A 6263-nucleotide genomic window follows, 5' to 3' on the forward strand; every position below is an offset into this window, starting at 1 on the left:
AACGGCACTCTGTAGTGCCACCTTGCAGTAGACAGTCGCCGATATGGTAAGTAATCAGTAGGGCAATTTTTTTTTGACATGTCAAAAAAAGTCAAAATTAGGTCAAAATTGTAGCATTAGGTCAAAATTTGTCAAAATTGTTTACGAATTCGAACATTTGACCTCTGCATTCCGTTTGTATCGTAGATTTTGCGCTGTCGGTGAACTTATCATTTGATATTTTACAGCTTGTAGCCTACTTTATAGGCCTACCGTTGTAAACGGACCATCGTCTGCTCATTGTGAATCATAAATGGTCAAATGAAACAAATAGTGACATGATTTATGGTCAACGTACCGCAATATCTTAGCTGAAGCAAGACTGCTTGGACATTGCATGGTTCTTATATCAAGAAGCGCAAGCTGAAAAATTGTGGTATAGACAACATTGTCAGAATGAAGCAACACGGTTTGTCACCAGCAGTGTGCACACAACTTGAGTGTTGTCAGCCAACAAATGCTGCTGTTGAACGTTCTTTCTCCGTTCTTGGCAAGCTACGTAGTAAGGACAGACACTTTCTACCCGAGAATGTAGGAAAGGATCTTTCGTTGTACTACAACAAATTTTAATTATTTCCACCAGAATACGTAATGTATGTACTGGAATTCTTCATAGGGCCAGATTTCGTTAAAATGATAGTTTTTCATGTAAAAATCTGTCTGTTTTTGAGCCAAAAACGTCTTTTCAGGCCAATCTACTTTGTAAGGACAGACAGCTCCAAAAAGAAATGAAGATAAGTAGTACAATTTTAACATTATATGCGAAAACACCTAATTTGCATACGTGAGGTCAAAATTTGGTCAAATTTCATTTTTTTTAGGTCAAAAAAGGTCAAAATTTAGATTTTTTAGGTCAAAATCTTCCGTTTTTTAGGTCAAAAAAAAATTGCCCTAGTAATCAGTATAAATATTTAGGCTTCTGAAGCTTCAATATAGCAACAAACGATACATTCTTAATCGCCAAATTTATTCGGGAAGAAATAACAACATTGTACTCGTACAAATAGGATGCGATTAAGTGATTAAGTAGGTCTTTTTGAATCTATTATAAGGTTAATTCACGGATATGTGTTGGTAATTAATGCATTCCAGATGATAGGTCCTGAGTAGTCGATAGATCAATAGATCATAGGTTGTTATTGGGCGGGAGTAGGTAGATGGGGAGATGTGGTACCGATGGATCACTGGGACCGAAAATACTTGAAAAATTAACCATGATAATTCCATGATGACGCTCCGTGAAGTTGTCTACAGTTACATGCTGACAGAATCTTTCCTCACATGCAAAAAAAATCGACCTGCGTGAGTTATGGGGTCTGTGACGAATGATTTACGTTTTAGGGGGTGTAAAGTAAATTTGGATCGACATTTGCATTTTTCTATATCACATTTCAGACTAACAAACCCGCCATAATTTTTGATGTGAAGTATAGGCCTTGTATCAGGGTATATAATGGCACATATTTTTTGAATCAATACCAACCTCGAGTGGACTATTTTCAAGTCAATTACAATATTTATGGGGTGGGGGACCTATATGGTACCATAGCCAAATCAAGCAAAATAGATGGGCCAACTAATCACTTAACAACACAAACTCGCCTACATATATATAGGCTGTAAATCATAGTTACCTGTGGTGTTTTATCGCTATTACGAGTTATTTGAAAGTCAAAATGTCGATTTGCGGGTAATATGTATGTGGCATTAATTTTGTAAGTTTAGGCGTAAATCAAAACATGATTTTATGCCAATATTTCGGTTCATATAATCTATTTTATTCTTGGAGGTCGCGACGAAAAATTCTTCTTGGCTTGCTGCAGCTTAGCTTATAGTACACATCAAAACAAGTTAACAAATTTGAGTTTTTGAGCGTATGTCTCATAGGTCCCATGGTCGTGTGCCTTCGGACCCACCGGGAGGGGACCGATGACACGTTCGAGCAACAAATTTTAAACGTTTATAAATATTTTTTGTATAGGCGGATATTCACATAAATGTCCGCGATAGGTAGAGCTTGTATCGAAGTGTTGAGATAGCAAAAGATCTGCCATTCTCGGCTGCAGATTTGAGGGCCAGAGATCATTTTGCAATTTTTGATCCATCGGTACCACATCTCCCCTATTTCCCTTCGACGATGATCTCGTGTAGTGGGAATGGACATTTTTAGCTGGTATGAAAAAGTCATCAAACGCAGGAGGCAATAAACTATTGGAAAAATATTTGTGAACAACTTTCGCTTAAGAATTTTCGTCGTTTCAAAACAAGACTGCGATACAAAGAAAAAAAAGGAAAGTGTCGAAACGAGTATAGTCTTTGAAATCAGCCACCCAACTGGGCCTAGGCCGGGGGTGGCCAACCTTTTCGGCCCACGGGTCACGTTAGATTTATGAACCATTGCGCGGGCCACTAGAATGTTCATGACTATTTTGTCGTGCTACAGAAGCGAACCGAATTAGGTAACGGCGAAAACAATATTTATATTACTACGCATCAAATTCGATAACAATTATGTCATGAAATCTCCGTATGCTGCACAGATGCCCTAGCCGCGCGAAGCGCGAACTGTTTTCAAAGTTAATAAATGAATTGGGTCGCATCTGAATACTGCTGGGCTCATTTAGCAAGGACAGGATTACTTGGGACTTGGACATATATTAATATCGGAGATTTCGGTGAACATGCATCTATCATTTTGTGCAAAATTTTCATCGCCGACGATCTTTTTGTGAGTGCAGAAATGAAGTCGCTTGTTGGACGACACGTTCTCTCATAATTGCGAATATGGTTAGACTCAACTCCGTAAATTATAATTTATAATCAGAGGTGGTCAGTAACGAAGTACTTCTACTTTTTGAAGTACTTGGAGTAGATTTTTCCTACTCGCACTAATTTTCAAGTAGTTATGATTTCAGACTACTTCTACTTCAACTTGACAGTTCTCAGTTATGTAGGCAAAAATAAGCGTAGAATACCTACTTATACTTACTTGTGAACAGGGCCGTAAATGCCGCACCCTAAACCCCCCAATGGGGGGGGAGAGCTCGATGGGGGCCCCAAATTTTTTCGTTAATTAGCATAAATTATAGAGTTTTTTTTGTGCTTCTTTTTCAAAAATTTTTCGCGCTGGCATGTTATGATTATTGGGTAGGCTACTCTTCCCCCAAGGAAAAATACGCAAGATTTATAGAAATGGTCATATCGGCGCTGGCCATTACCGCTCCACGAGGCACCAAGACATATACAGTTTTAGGCCATGTGACACGCGACTCCAAGAAGTGTGCCAGGACGATCGGCAGCGAGAAACCTTGGCCGAAAAGGACTGCCGTTATGGTGACCAAAAACTTCGTTATATAGGCTATGCGAGATACATATCGGTTTATTTGTCCATAGGCGACTAAATAACCGGCGCCGAATGTTCCTGTCTTGGTAATATGAACCTCACAAGACAAATACGATCCCGCAGGGAAAAATTAGATGCCAGTGAAGAAATACCAATTTGAAATCGTGTGATCTTTTAGTTTAGTACGTTTGGGCGATTCTATATTTTTGATATAGCAGACAGGAGGTCACGAAATGACTTCATGTAACGAAGTCATACCAACGAGTCCGCCCGTCAAAAGATGTTCAATTATTATTTGCGGGCTCTACAGTTTCAAAGACACCTCACTCAGCTCTACCGGTAAATCCGATTACGTGAGTAGATAGGGCAAGAAATTGATAGCAATATACATGCAATTCTCAATCTTATTGGCCGATTTTATCATGAATTATAAAAAAAATTCGTGCTTAGCGCTGGCTAACTGAACAATACAACTGTAATTTCGTGTCAAAAGCGAACAACGTGATTGAGGGGGGTCGGTTTATCACCCGATGGGAGTCCAAGACTCAACTAAGTTTTTTGGGGGGCCTGGCGAAGTGCTGTTTTGTTCCTGCCAAGGGGTATACACCCGGAGATGTTCAATTATTATTGAGGGGTCATACCTTTTCAAGCACACCTTACTCAGCTCTACCGGTAAATCAGAGTACGGGAGCAGAGAGAGGATAAAAATTGATAGCAATATATAAGCAATACCGATCATATTGACCGTTCAGTCATGAATTATAAAATTTCTTGCGCTTCGCGCGAATAAGCAAGCAATGCTGACCCCCTAAACGGACACCCAATGTATAAACAGCGTCATATTGACCGATTCAGTCATGAATAATAGAAATTTCTTGCGCTTCGCGCGATTAGGCAAGCAAAGTAGATTCACTAAACGGACACTAAATGAAGAAACAACGTATAGCCAATGTAAAACCATGAACAGCGTATAGTCGAAGGGCTTCGCCAAGTTCGGTTTACCACCCTATGGGGGGCCCAAGACCAACGTTTTTTTTTGGGGGGGGGCTGACAAAGTGCTGCCACGGCCCTGCTTGTGAACCACCACTCCTATTTCTACTTGAGTAGAAATTCCGGCGTTACTTCTACTTCTACTTGAGTAGCGACAGTGACTACTTTGACCACCTCTGTTTATAATTTTCTGGAGGGGGCACCAAAACTGAAAGAAAACATTCGAGTGACAATAAATCGCGCGAAGTGCTAAGAACAATATCAAGTCAAATAAATCTTCCACGAAATATTTCACTGTCCATGGTCGTCATAAACACAGATCTACGGAAAACTTGGCTGGCCCCTGGCTATACACAAACGCTTCGGAACTGATCTATTAGTCCTCAGCATCCCAATTTCGCCATCAGGATAATCAAACTTTGGTTGGCCTTGCAATTCACAATAAATTACCTGGGTAATTAGCTTTTTTGATGTTATAACTAATTTCGAGAATTACCTCGCGGGCCAATGGTTGGCTGCTCCTGGGTCTATATAAGCCAGGGGTCGGCAAACCCCGGCACGCGAAATGATTTTTCATGACACGTCAAATGATTTCACGCAAATGACATATCGAGACTATGTTTTTGCAAAATGTGAAACAGAAGTTTTCAAAATGTACAAATCTCGTAGGCGATCCAAAATTATTTCGTAAATCAATATAAAATAGAGTCTTTTAGGGCAGATTTTACTAATCTTGAAATTATTTCCGCGCTTCGTGCGATTTATTGAAGCCTGATGCCTTGATTATAATGTGGAGCCCCCAAATAAATAAATATATATGTATATAGAAAATGTTTTAAAAGTTATGCATAATGTACAGAAATGAGTCAACCGTATTTGCAGTTATGAATGAACGTCAGCCAAATATCGTATGAAACCATTCGGATGCTTTGGTCTAGGAGTGTTGACTGTGCAGCAGGGGTCTTCAAAAATAACTTTTTTCTCAAATTGTACTGGCTACTTGATAAAATTGTTAGGTTAGCCTACCTAATTTATGCCTACACACCAAATTCGGTTCAATTCCAGCCAGTAGCCGCATGCTACAGGAGAACTAAGTTTCTATATTTATTATATAAAAATAAATTAGGAAAAATTTCAAAATTTTCTGCTCACCCCGTGAAAGTGTTAGGTTGTCTATAGAAACGATGTTCACCAAATTTGATTCAACTCCAACCAGTGGAATCGGAGTTATTGTCGTCGAAAAATTTGGATTATGAATAAAATAGTATTCACGGTGACTAATTCTTTAATTATTTATTATAGTGGTGCCCACCGTAAATACTATTTTATTCATAATCCAAATTTGGGTGTGTAGGCTTGGATTAGGTAACCTTACAATATTATCAAGTAGCCAGTACGATTAACAGAAAAAAGTCGTTTTTGAAGACCCCTACTGTTCAGGCCAGCGATGATATCGTGCGCACCAGGCCCTGCTAAATTCGTTGAAGTCAGTACTAATCTCAATAACGCAAGCTCAATCTCGGTTTTGTGTTAAACTTTATTTCTTACCACCACGGTGACACAAGCAGTGACAATAAGTCGACATTCAAGGAATTTTGATCATCGATGTTGAGATTACCGAAACCCTATGTCAGGGGATGGGCAATTATTTTCCTCTGCGGTCCAAATGAGAAAAATAGATACGTTGGCGGGCCGCGTGAAAGTTTTTAGCTATTCTCTCCAGCGTATTTTAATTTTATTTCTAAATTACATTCTTAATAAATGCTGCGCAGTGAATGTGTTGATATTAGGTGATTAGAAATTAACGGTTAATATAAATATATATATTTGCTGTCATGATTCGAAACAATGTTAAACATGATACATTTTAGCTCTCTTAAAACTCATATCC

Source organism: Botryllus schlosseri, chromosome 9 (genome assembly GCF_051294905.1).
Source record: "Botryllus schlosseri isolate E-star chromosome 9, Bs_hap1, whole genome shotgun sequence".
Taxonomy (NCBI): domain Eukaryota; kingdom Metazoa; phylum Chordata; class Ascidiacea; order Stolidobranchia; family Styelidae; genus Botryllus; species Botryllus schlosseri.